This window comes from Syzygium oleosum, unplaced genomic scaffold, assembly GCF_021117445.2.
Source record: "Syzygium oleosum isolate NSW1041296 unplaced genomic scaffold, Sole_v2.1 Sole_v2.72, whole genome shotgun sequence".
NCBI lineage: Eukaryota > Viridiplantae > Streptophyta > Magnoliopsida > Myrtales > Myrtaceae > Syzygium > Syzygium oleosum.
Window position 1 is genome coordinate 1 of NW_026607556.1, and position 12,468 is coordinate 12,468.

The 12,468-nt window shown below is 40.5% G+C and overlaps 1 pseudogene; it reads right to left on the reverse strand.

Annotated features, from left to right (window-relative positions):
- Positions 1-2,490: 2,490 nt before the first annotated feature.
- On the reverse strand, positions 2,491-10,764 carry LOC130137300 (coiled-coil domain-containing protein SCD2-like; annotated as a pseudogene).
- Positions 10,765-12,468: the final 1,704 nt, after the last annotated feature.

The following is a 12,468-nucleotide window of genomic DNA, read 5'->3' on the forward strand; positions in this document are numbered from 1 at the left end:
CCCCATCGACATGCCTTCAACCCTGCCGACGCCAACAACCTCATCTTCCCACCCTCGTCATGTTGCCCCTCTGCTGCATCTGTGCGTCTGTGTGGTTCCGACATATTTGAGGTTGTAAGTTCAAATCTGCCCACCTTGGCTCAACCATGGATCGAGATGGAAGATGTGGACCACAAAAGGCCATTATATGTGGATAGTCTCCTCTAATCTAAATTCTCTATTGATTGTTGATATTTTATTTGGTGGATGAGCTCCCTAAACTTAGAGAAAACTCGACATGAGTAGTTTGGAAGAAAGAAATTTTGCACCGGACAAAAATGATGTCATGTAATCCCGGGAAAATCCCATATTTTGAGGTAAAAAATAGGGTAGTTTCGGGAGAAGTAATTGAAAAGGAGTCAACGACTGCATGAAGAAAATGCCAAAGTTTAATTTGGAGCTATGTAATTACGTGAGATGGCCATGGAGGAGCCGTTCTCCCCAAATAGTCGCCAACCTCAACAGAAGATGAAGTTGAAGAGCACTACGTTCGGCCAATGGCAGAGTCATGGAAGTCAAGTATGTCATTAATAGATTTCTTTGTTCCCATTTTAGTCTCTGTTATTTCAAGATAGAACTCAAATCGAGAGTCAGTTTCATCTGATTGCTTTATAGAAATACGAAATTGGCGGGGTTCTAACACAGCTTTCTTTATCATAAACTCAAGATCAAAAGTCAGATATCGAACTTTTTCGTTTCTAATGCTATCACATGGGCACCTAAATAATGAGTAGAACAGACACTTTTAAGTATAGCTTCTACTCTAACTTCAAGAAATCAAGAGCTTGGAAGTTGTGCACAAACGCCATGAATTAGGCATAACCGGAGTCTTTGTCAGTGTAGTTAACATGTGATTTCCCAAGTTTCCCTTGCTTGATTTCAGCATGCCATCCTTATCCAGCTCTTTCACTTATAACGGTGGGATCGAGAGTCAAAAGGTGGTGAAAAAGAGATGACTTTGCGTCCCTTCATTTCTGGAAGATGCCTCCTCAACCCTTTTGTCCTATAAATGAGCCTGCCAGATTCCCTGGACCTCTACCATCCAATTTCCATATTAACCAGCATGGCGATCCCAGAGATCAAGTCAACGAGCAGAATTTAGCCGGTAAATCATCAAACGTGAGCTACGTTGCCCAGATTTGCTCGAGGATTTTCTCAATTGCAACTACACTGGCTGCACCCTTTGGCGATGGTCACATGCCGGCAGTCTATCACAGTATTTGGCATCAGGATTGCGCCCGATACAGCTATCCTTCGGCTTTCAAGTAACCACTAATCGATCGTAGCTAGTAGCATTTAGTGTAAGATAATACCTTCACTCTTGAAGTCCTAAACTGTTGAAGCTAACGACGATAGATCTATCAACAGGTTCTTTGCTTTTGCGATTGCGGGTGCTTTCTCCATGATGTCCCCTGTTCCTTCTCACTGTCTTCACTTCATCCTCGAGGCCCACGGAAACCTTCCAACTTCTTCTTCTTGTTCCTCCACGACTTGGTATGTTCTGTTTGGATCCACATTCGTCAAGCTCTTTCGACAAACTCTGTTTATTACGTTTTTATGGACAGGACAAGAATTTTTACATTTGTCGTGGAAAATTTCAATAACAGTGGATGATGTCACTAGTACTGGCGGGAATGTGCGGCTGCGACGGCAGTTGGATATGTTGGGGGAAGCATGGAAACAACCACACCAGTTGGATGCCAATATGCTTACCACCTGGGGAAGTTCTGTAGCAAAGCCACAACTTCCATGGCATTCGCTTATGCGTCGCTGTTCCTATTTATGTTGCTTGCCATCCTCTCCGCATGGAACATCCGGCAACACTCAAGCATAGCCCTTACTAGTTAAACATTCACTTGTTAGCCTGTGTTGTGCAAATTCAAATGCACTGCTTAGGGGATAATAATAGTTGATGTCATCCGTCAAGTTTAATAAGCCAACTTTTAAAGCGCTTTCTTTGGTGTTAACCAACATAACATAGATTGCTACTTTTCCTCCATTTCATGTTGCTGTTACATTGTGAGTCTTCACATGTTGTAATAGCGACACTACAAGAGATATAACCTTCTCACAGAAGTTGATTCTTAAACAGCGGGTCACCCTGCCGTAATTCAGAAAGTTAAATTCAATCAGTCTTTCATGCCTCAAGACAACAGACAGGATGATGACTATTACCGGGGCGGGTCAATTACCAGCAGCAGCTCAGTCTAAATTGTGACTTAAAAGATAGAACAACCCTGCAATTCTCTATATCCAGGCCAGATCACTGAAGCCAAGCTCCCTCTGCAAGTGAGAAAAGCAGAGAGTACTGCCAATGCGCACTAACTACCACAGGCAAATCTTGTCTGACCATGAGATCTAGGAAGACCCTCCTCAAGCTCTTCGCTTTTACAAGTTCAACTTATATGCAATAATGAGGGACAAAATACTTTCATTTATATCACATCGATACAGAACCCAACAGCCATCAAAGAAAGCTTTGACATCTTACAATGAATTTTCTTTCGGTATTGTACAGTTTTCACAGCTCTTGATACTACAAAATCTCGAATATCTTGCAGATACACAAGAATGGCACTTCATGTGGCGAATCAATATAAACAAAAGAAAGCTGAACTCGAAAGAACTATAAATCAACAACAAATGAAAACTAATTGACAAATGGGTCATGAGAACTCATTACATTACTCATGAGAGATCTCTGAGTCTGTTCCTGGTTGTGGTTGCCTGCTGATAGGGAAGAGGGATTGTCAATTTCTTTGCGAGAAGCTTCCCAAAGTTGCTGCTCTATGCCCAGTTTTCTAAGCTCCAACAGTCCCCGTTCAACTGTCTCGTAACAAGAAGGAAAAAATTTAACTTTCACATTGCTGATGATTGCAACACCAGTCTCGGAAAGTTCTTTCTAAACTCTACAATTCGGTATATTTCCTACGAATGCCTCTCATACACTATCCTTTTCATCTCCAGACTCGAAAAGTTCTTTCTTATGCTACCACGCAAGAAATCTCTCAAGGATCCCCCACGGGTCAATGTCCAAATGCTAATACATTTCAGTAGAATTCAAACCTAAATCCATCAATTACATGAAGAGACGAAACACTGTTGCAGTGCCTACTTTTTTTCCCTTTTTTTCCTAGACAAGAAATGTGCATACTTTATCATAAGATATTGCCCGCAGAAGCATATCATGAGCTAACAAATGTACAGTATATTCCATAGTATATCAAGAAATGTACAGTAAGAGATTAGAAAATTGTTGCACTATACTTCATGCTATTTTGACTTAACATAGTTAATTATTCCATACTACATAGGTGAATTTCTCCCCCATAAGTATTAAATATTTCAAATTTATATCGTTGAAAGCTATGATCTAGTAGATTAAAACTTTTGATGAGAACTAGTAAGTGCCAATACTATATATCACCTTAAAAACATGGTGCAATATCACATCCATATCACCTCTGTATATTGCCATTAGATTAAATTTAAATCTACCGCATGTGATCACATGCTGTCAAACAGCGAGACTGTGTTTAAGCACAACATTATTGTAAGTGTGCTGATATTCAACGTAGTGCAACACCCAATGGAGGTCTTGCGATGACATTGGCAGGAAATACATTCACAAGAAAGGCTAATATCATCTGTGCTGAATCAGATATAGGTAATCACTTAAAAACCGATCACATTAAGTGAACAAGATCCAATCACATGAATCTTCTCCATAACTATCAAAGAATCTTCAATGGATTCAACGCGCACCCAAGTGTACTCGCATGTGGAGAGAGAGAGAGAGAGAGAGAGAGAGAGAGAGAGAACAATTTACCATCCACAGCATCATGTGAGGTTGCTGACTGCCCACTACGGCCGATCCAAAACTGAAGCCTTTCTTCTGCAATATCCTCCTCAACACAATGTGTCAATGCTCTTCTCCAAAAGTATGTAAGCCAAGCCTGCATGTCAATGTAAATTTGTAAGACAGGATTTACTGAATTCTTGCTGATATTGTATTTACCTAAGTAGTACCGACACCGACACGCGACACGCGACATGACATGACACAACTCGCCGACACGTCATTTCTCAAAAATGAGCATTTTGACACATTGGGACATGTTGTATATTACGTGTATATTTTTATATATACATGATAAATTATCATTTTTATTATTATTTCAATCAAATTAATTTGATTCAAATCCACAAATAAATAAATAATAAATAAAAGAGTGTCAGACGAGTGTTGGTGTCCGACACATGTCCGACACGACACGGAGGCCCCCCGGAGAGTGTCCGTGCTTCCTAGGTATTTACAGCTTCTTGAGACGATATCTGCCTTTATTATTTCATGAACGAAGTTTGCTATAAATTATAATAGAACCTTCCCATTCTTCCCACTATAACAAAGATCCAGAAAGGGAGGGAAAACAAACGGATAAGAAGTAAATCAGAAAGCCAAAACAATGGTTAATCAAGTAGAAAGAAGGTAAAAGAAAATAGCGTACTTCTTTGAAAAGAACATCCTCAGCCTCTTCCTCGCTTAGTTCTGCAAAAGAGGATAAAAATTACTCATCAAGCACTGACAAATCAACGTAGATCCATGCACATCTACAGATGCAGATTATCTGTTTTCCTTTGCAAGGTCATCTAAAATCAATTTGACAAGGCGCACTGAGCCACAAAGCCACTAGGAAACAGCTCAGATGAACTAGGGTTATTGAACAGAAATGCACCTATTAGTGCAAGAGTAGAGAGGCTTTTAATGATGTAGGAAAAATGACGAGAGTATTTAAAATAAGGTCTTAAATGATAAATCCTCAAAACTTTCCAGTTCATCGTGTCTTATTTACACATCAAATGAAAGAAAACCAAAAAGCTGGACGTGTTAGTATCTCAAGACTCTATCTTCAAATAGTAAAGAAAACCAAAAACATATGTGATCGGGATGTCTGTTGGAGCACATAAGGCACCAGCACTACATAATACATGATGGTAGTATTCTTCAAATTTCATCATCAGACAACATATGATAGTGAATGATGAATTGGTGAGTACTGAAAGAGGACAATATCCTCCTTACCATAAGCCTCAACAAACTTGGGATCAACATTAGATTTTGAATCTGAAAATCGCAAGATACCACATGTCATCCCACTAATCTGAGAAGAGAAGATTAACCAAAAAGGACCAAATAAAGTAGGAAGCTCAAAAATGCAAACAAGTAATGAAGTACATAGAAGATTGCTCATCCAACATACCTGAACGAACCAAATTGGGTCGTCTGTGTCGCGCCAGTGCAAGAACGACTGCATCCTCAACCTTGAGACATCCATTCAAAATATATAAGCAATTATTAAAATTCCTCTAACTTAGATCAATAGACTCCACCACCACGAAAAAGTAATAGTCATCTACGTGATCCGTTTTTGACAAAACTCTGTCCAAACAAGTTATGAAGCAGTAGATCATCCATATCCATTGTAACAAGGAAAGCGTCCAGAAACTTAATAGAAGGAAACAAGAGAACTCTATGTAAATAAATAGAAAGTTAACAAAGCCATAATTTGAAAAACTAGAGGGTTACCTTTAAAGAAGCAAGTTCACGCAAAGCCATTTCAACAGAAAGCATGCTCTCAATATTCCCTTCTCCAGTTAGATCACTCAAATCTCGAACATGCTTACTCCTTTCTTGATCGCTGCCTCCTGTTCAATGGCATCAGAACAAAAAAAATAACGACTAGGAAACAACTAAAACCTCCAGATAGACTAATTAAAAAAAAAATAAGACGAACTTTCATTCCAAGACTCCTTAGCCTTTTGTCCTGCAGAAATGACGACTTCAAATGGAAGAGGGGCAAAAGATGACCAATGCTCATGCTTTGATGGTGCAATATCAGCACAAACACCTGGGAAAGCATAAACCAAGAGAAAAAGGGCCCGAATGTAGTGTTGTTCATTCAAAAGAAGATGACAAAGAAGGATAAAAGAATATCTAGATTAAAATTTTTGAATTAAGTAGAACATATCAGTCTCTCATGGGAAACTAATTGACAGTAGCTTGTGCTCTAACGACGGCATTGGTACGAAGAACATTTTATTAAAGAGTTCTTATAGTATTGGCCATTATTCTTCCTCACTAACAAACGATCATGTCAACAGTACGGAACCAGGGCAGTAGCAATATTACTACAGCTGAGTATACTGTTAAATCAAGCCTCATATGAAGACTAACAAAAAACTTTAAGGTGCATATAGAGATTCTACTATAAGATCTCTGCCCACTTCCTTATTGAACATTGAACAATGACATAAACTCTCCCTGACAGATATCTTATCGCTCCTCAACCATATCAATATACCAGAACACTATTAACCATAATCAAGGGTGGCTTCATAAAAGGATATGGCTAAGCAGTAGAGCTGGAAAACAATTCAATGTATACATTTGAGCTGCCTGGTGATGTATTCACTTCACGCAACCAAGAAACTCATTCAGATTCTGGAATGTATGTGAAAATTTTTTTGGAAGGAGAATTATGGAACTCTAAATGATTACCATGCTGCACTGCTAGACCCCAATATCGAGCTAGCCAACACCTTTTCAAAACAACTTCCTCCTGAGAGAAATAGACAATTGATCAGGTACAAACATTTGATCATTCATCTAGCAGACTACTTTGCAGAACATACCATCTCTTCTTGAGTCAAAACCATCCTGTGAGTCATTGAACGAAAGCCTTGGCCTCAGATTCTGCTTCTCGGAGTTGTTCGACAGATGCTACTGCCTCATCTTTTAAGCTCTACATAGATGAACATTTTAACACTAATTTCAATTTTAAAACCAATCAAAACTTACAAAATAAAAACTTTATAACCATCAGAGCTCAGAGATTTTTGCTCTCTATTTCTGAACGAAGGGATGCAATATCCTCATCTCTTCCGTCCTTTGTCTGCTTTGCAGCCTTGAGTGCAGCCTGTAAAATTGTAGAGAGGGGGGATTGTGGTATAACATTGCACAACAGATCTGTTTGTCCCAGAACTGGAATATTCAACACTTACCTCTCTTTGTCGTAATGCTGCTTCTTTCCTACAATCAAATTAAAAACAGTAAAAAGAAGCTTATGTGTCTCAAAAACAACACAGCCAAGAGAGCAAAATATACCTGCTCAACAGTTTAGCTTCAAGGGATACACCTTCACCCAAGGCAGCAACCTGAGAATGTGGATTTATTTCATTAACTATACATACTCGAAAAAATAATTATCAGCGCATTCACCAAAGCAACCATAGGATGCTACAACAACAGATCTCTGCCCCAGTGAACGACCAGCTACTGTTCGAACCGATCACATGACAGAGTAGGAGAGAGCTACTTGATGCCTGCCAAAATTGCATAGCTGGTTTTTGTTCAAGATCTCCAAGCCATCTATCTGAAGTTTGACCTATCTAATTCTTACCAATTAATATATTGAACCTACAGAAAGGAAAAGAGCTTACTGCTATGTTCCTCTATTTCAGTCCTACTTGCCACCATTTTGTGAGTAATAGTACTCACCACTTTAGACTCCACACCAGTCACATTTTACAAAGGCATTTAAATACACTTACGCATGTGCTGGGGCAATGTTTTCAAAACTGGACATGTCAAACAACCAGCTTAGTGTCCAGGTCACGCTTCAACGGCTTAGTCCAATTGTACAGCCGGGTCAATGCTAGCTCACATCACATGTTCAATTCATGTAATGACCATAATAGTTGTCATGACAAATCCCAAGTCCCATTCTGATTCCATGCAAGGTCATGGGTTTGACAATCATATTGCTTCAAGTTCTGATTTTTGCTTGAGACTGCTACTACTAGACCAAAAGGGCTGGAGCTTGACTGGTCCAGGTCCAGCCCCAATTATTTTGAGAAAAAGTTTGTATAGTTAGCCCAAGCTTCAGGTTCACGGATTCAACCTTTGGTCAAAACAGTTCAGTCCGAAATTTTTTACCAAACTGGTTTTTATGACTGCACAGGGGACAGATTCAACTGGCAGAACCAGCCACTCCTGTCTGATTTTAAGAACGCCATTTTGGGAAGAGTCTCTCCTTCTACCTTCCCATTTCCCCATAACAACGAATGAACAGATCAACCATAACCAGGAAGAAGAAATGCTATAGATGTTATCTAGATAGCTCTAGTCAATCCAAAAGGTTGTAGGCAAACCCATAATTTCAGCAATTATAGACACCAAGTCTAATCTCCCTACGTAGAGTTGACGACAGTGTGTCACTCTACTAAACTCACATAAGGTTGGTTTGGACTTGCACTTAGTGGCAGCAGGATACGATGTAATGATCTCACCATGTAAACCACCAAATTACTATGAAACAAGAAAGAAGAATCATTGGCAACCTGTTTCTCAAGTTCCCTAGCTCTGGCCTCTGCTTCCTCACGTCTCTTCAGCACGCCCGTAGCTGCAAGCAGCAGAGAGCCTCGATATGAAAATAAAAATATGAAATAGTGTGAAAAGGTTAATTTTATTTTGATTAAGAGAAAACCTTGTCGACTATCATTTCATTTTCTTCTTGTAATATATCGAGCTGTAAAAGAAAGTAGTATGTATCAGCTTTAAGCAGATCATCTCATAACTTCTAAAATGCAGTTGATCCATAAAAAGACAGAAATTGATGGAGATGATGTACTTCATCTCAAGAGCAGAAGCTTCATGCTGATCTCCCGTGTCCTTTAAGTTCTTTTGTCCCACATCAGAAGCAAACCTGCAATCATAGTCCAAAGCAAAAACAAAAACAAAACTCATATAACCAAACCAATACAATCAATGGTAACATGCTTTTAGCTAGCTGCAGAATAACTGGCTTTATTGACACGGCAACTTATTGAGGATCACATTTATCTGAAAAAATTTCTACAACATCGACAATGCCCTGGGAAAATGTATGCAGAGCAGGAAGTGGTTCAGAATTGACTCCTCCTAATTTGACTTAGAGAGAGACATGCAGCTGAGAGAACTTTGTTTAATATGGCACGGGACGAGATATTTGCAGGGGAGAGAACTCTTTGTATGCATGCATAGGGGGAGTGCGATAGGAATGAATCCAAGTCCTATTGGGTTGTACCACCAAGCCAGACCCTAGTTCTTGAGGTGAAAGAACTGGCAATACATGGTCATAGATGACTTCTTTGCAAATTAGCTTTCATTCGGTGATAGAAAATAATTGCTCATTTAAAACAACAAGATGAATTTCACCACCATAACCCCTTTTTGAAATGGTAAAATTTAACAAGAAATTGATCATCCTCCAGAGATTTTGTAATCAAACGGATGAACCTCAAAACTGCTGTAACCACAATGCCGTAAAAGACACCAGAAAGCACATTAAGAGGAAACAGTTATGCAGTAATTCATAGAGACTCTCGAACAGTTCATCTATAGTGGTAAGCAATACATAATGTTACTTCTTTATGGTTTCAGGACATCATTAGGTACCCTGACGTCTCACTTTGAAGAAAGATCTAGACAGAGGACCTCTGGTTCCCGCGGTGAGGGTTGATGTTAAGATTATAAGCTACACACATTTGGCCATTGATGAATATAAGGAAATCCATTCTTCCTCGTGATGTCATCTCGTGCATTGTGGGTCGGACAGCAGATTCCAGCAAGGTATATCATGTAGAGGCAAACATTGTGGGTTTTGACTACACGCACAAGATGGTCGAAGCAGCAATTCCTAGGATAACGATTTCTTATCACAATTAAGGGCGTGCAAGGTTACTACAGCAATGTTTTCAAGTACAAGAAGTCCATGAATATAACATAGCATTCTTTTGGAACCAAAAGCCCAAATAGGACTAAACAACAAATGCAAATGGCAGATGTGGAGGAGCCTTTTGCATATAACTTCAACAAAGCGACAACGCAGCGCAGGACACGTTTAAACAGCACGATTAAGAGAAGCTACTGTGAGCTGGATTACCTCAAGAGATCCGAGTCTGTAAGATACGAAGGATTTGCTTTACCTTCTGCCCCTCTGCTATTTCTGGTAGGGGGTTCGATAGGAGGAATGGAAACGGGAGTCCTGAGGGTCGGTTTGCTAGGCGGCACCAACGGAGTGGAACGAACAGACATGGACGGTCTTCCAGCTGAAGTGGACCTGACTGAGGTGGCATGATCTACAAAGTTCCGACCTAACTAAGTAGGACAGAAAAAGAAAAATGTGATCAGCGCCTCCGAAGCTCGCCGAGCAATCGGAACGGAAGAGAGGCAGATCAACTGACGCGAGGAAGCAGGGACTGGATGGATGCAGACGGGCGGAATCGGAGGGGAAATACATACCGCAGGGGAAGGAGATCTATTAGGCCTGGCGACGGAAATCGCAGGGAAGGAGGCGGCGGCGTTGTTGTTGTTGCTGGAGTAGGGAGCAGGAGGCGGGGGAGCTCTGAACCGAATGCCGAGGTCCTCGTCGTCGTCGTCGTCGTCGTCGTCATCGCCGCCGGAGACGGATTGAGAGGCCATGACCTGGGCGAGGCGCTGGGCAGCGGCCTTGGCGGCGACGTTCTGGGTGCGCTTGATGGTGGAGTGAGAGTGGGGGAAGCGGGAGTGGGGATGCGCCGGGGACATGGCGGGGAGGAGGAGCCGGTGCTGCTGGAGCCGCCGCTCCACTGCCGGGAGTAGACGGGGCTCTCCGTCCTCCGCCGATCCATCCGAGATGGGTGGGTGGGTCGTGGGTTCCTTGCTGGTCTCCGGCAGCGGGAGCGTGGAATTCGGTTAAAATGGGTGGCGGCGTTGACAATGAGACGACGCCGTGTCGATTGCTTTTCCTCTTCTTCTTCTAGGAGTCAGACCCACGTCTGAACCCCTCAATCCGATGATGGGCCGAGAAATGCCGTTGGATTGATAAGTGATGGCATGATGAGGGCTACTCTTGGGTGCACTGAACCTTTTTCTTCTTTTCCCTTTTTTTTTTTCGATAAAGGATTATTATCAAAGAGAAAAGAAGATGTCATAATGACTTGGGAAAATACCACAAAAATCATAAACTACGCCATTTGTGACACATTTACTCTAAACTTTTTTTTGTAACACGGAAAACCCCCAAACTATGCCACTTGTGACAAATTTACCCTGAATTTTTTTTTGTGACACGAAAAATCTCAAATTTACGCCACTGCGACACATTTACCCCATAATACTTCGACCCATAAAGATTTTCGTCTTTTCCTTTTTCTCGTTTTTTTTTTTTTCCTTTTTTTTTCTTCTTCTCCGGCGAGGGAAGCCGGCGAGGCGCCCCTGGGCGGTGGGTTGGGGAGGGCCGCCCCACGGATTTGGCGAGGGTCGCCTCGCCCGGGCGAGCGAGGCGCCTTGCCCAACGCCGGCGAGGGTCGCCTCTTGCCCGCCCAGCGTGGTGACCCTTGCCCGACGCCGGCGTGGTGACTCGCCCGACGCCGGCGAGGGCAGCCTCACGGCATGGGTCAAAGGAAAAGACGAAAATGTCCATGGGTCAAAATATTATGGGGTAAATTTATCACAAGTTAAGATAGCTTTGGGATTTTCGTGTTACAAAAAAAGTTCAGTGGTAAAATGTGTCACAAGCCGACATGTTGGTTTTGCAGATTTTCCCTAATGATTATTTGGAGTAAAACGATGAGGCCATGTTGATAGCTAGGATACAAGTCGAGATAGGATAAAATTTGTCAAAAATTATATTCGGTTCTTGTTTAAGATAGGATGAAGTCGGCTATAAATGAAATATAGCTTGGGTAAAAATATTTCATGGGGAGGTAGAATAAAGGTGGGCAGTGATTTTTATATCCATGACATAAAATCTATTTCTCTTGAATAACAAATTTATTATATTAAAAGGTTAATAAAGACGAAAAAACTCCAAACTTCAGATGCTTATAACAAATTTACCCCAAACTAATTTTTTTTATCACCAAAAATCTCAAATCGGTACATTTGTGACAATTTTATCCCAAATTAATTTTTTAACCATGAAAAACCCTAAATTGGTATATTTGTGACAAATTTACCCTCCGTTAGTTTCCGTTAAATTGTATTAATACCATGAAAATCACAATCCGATATACCTATGGCAAACAGAGGGTAAAATCTCAAATCGATACACTTATCAACCTGCTACGTGTCATCAAACTCAGCAAAGAAATTTGTCATAAGTGTAACCGCTTAGGGTTTTTGGTGGTCAAAATGCTAATTTGGGGTAATTTGTCACAAGCGTACTCAATTCTAAGATTTTTCGTGATATTAACCCTAAATTTAAAAAAATATTTAAATATAAAATAATATTTAGATTTTAATTTAAAACGGAAATTCAAAATAATAAAAAAATAATGAACAAAATTTTTTTATTTTCATATTTTTATTTATATATTTGAATTTCTATTCTATAAATATATATATAT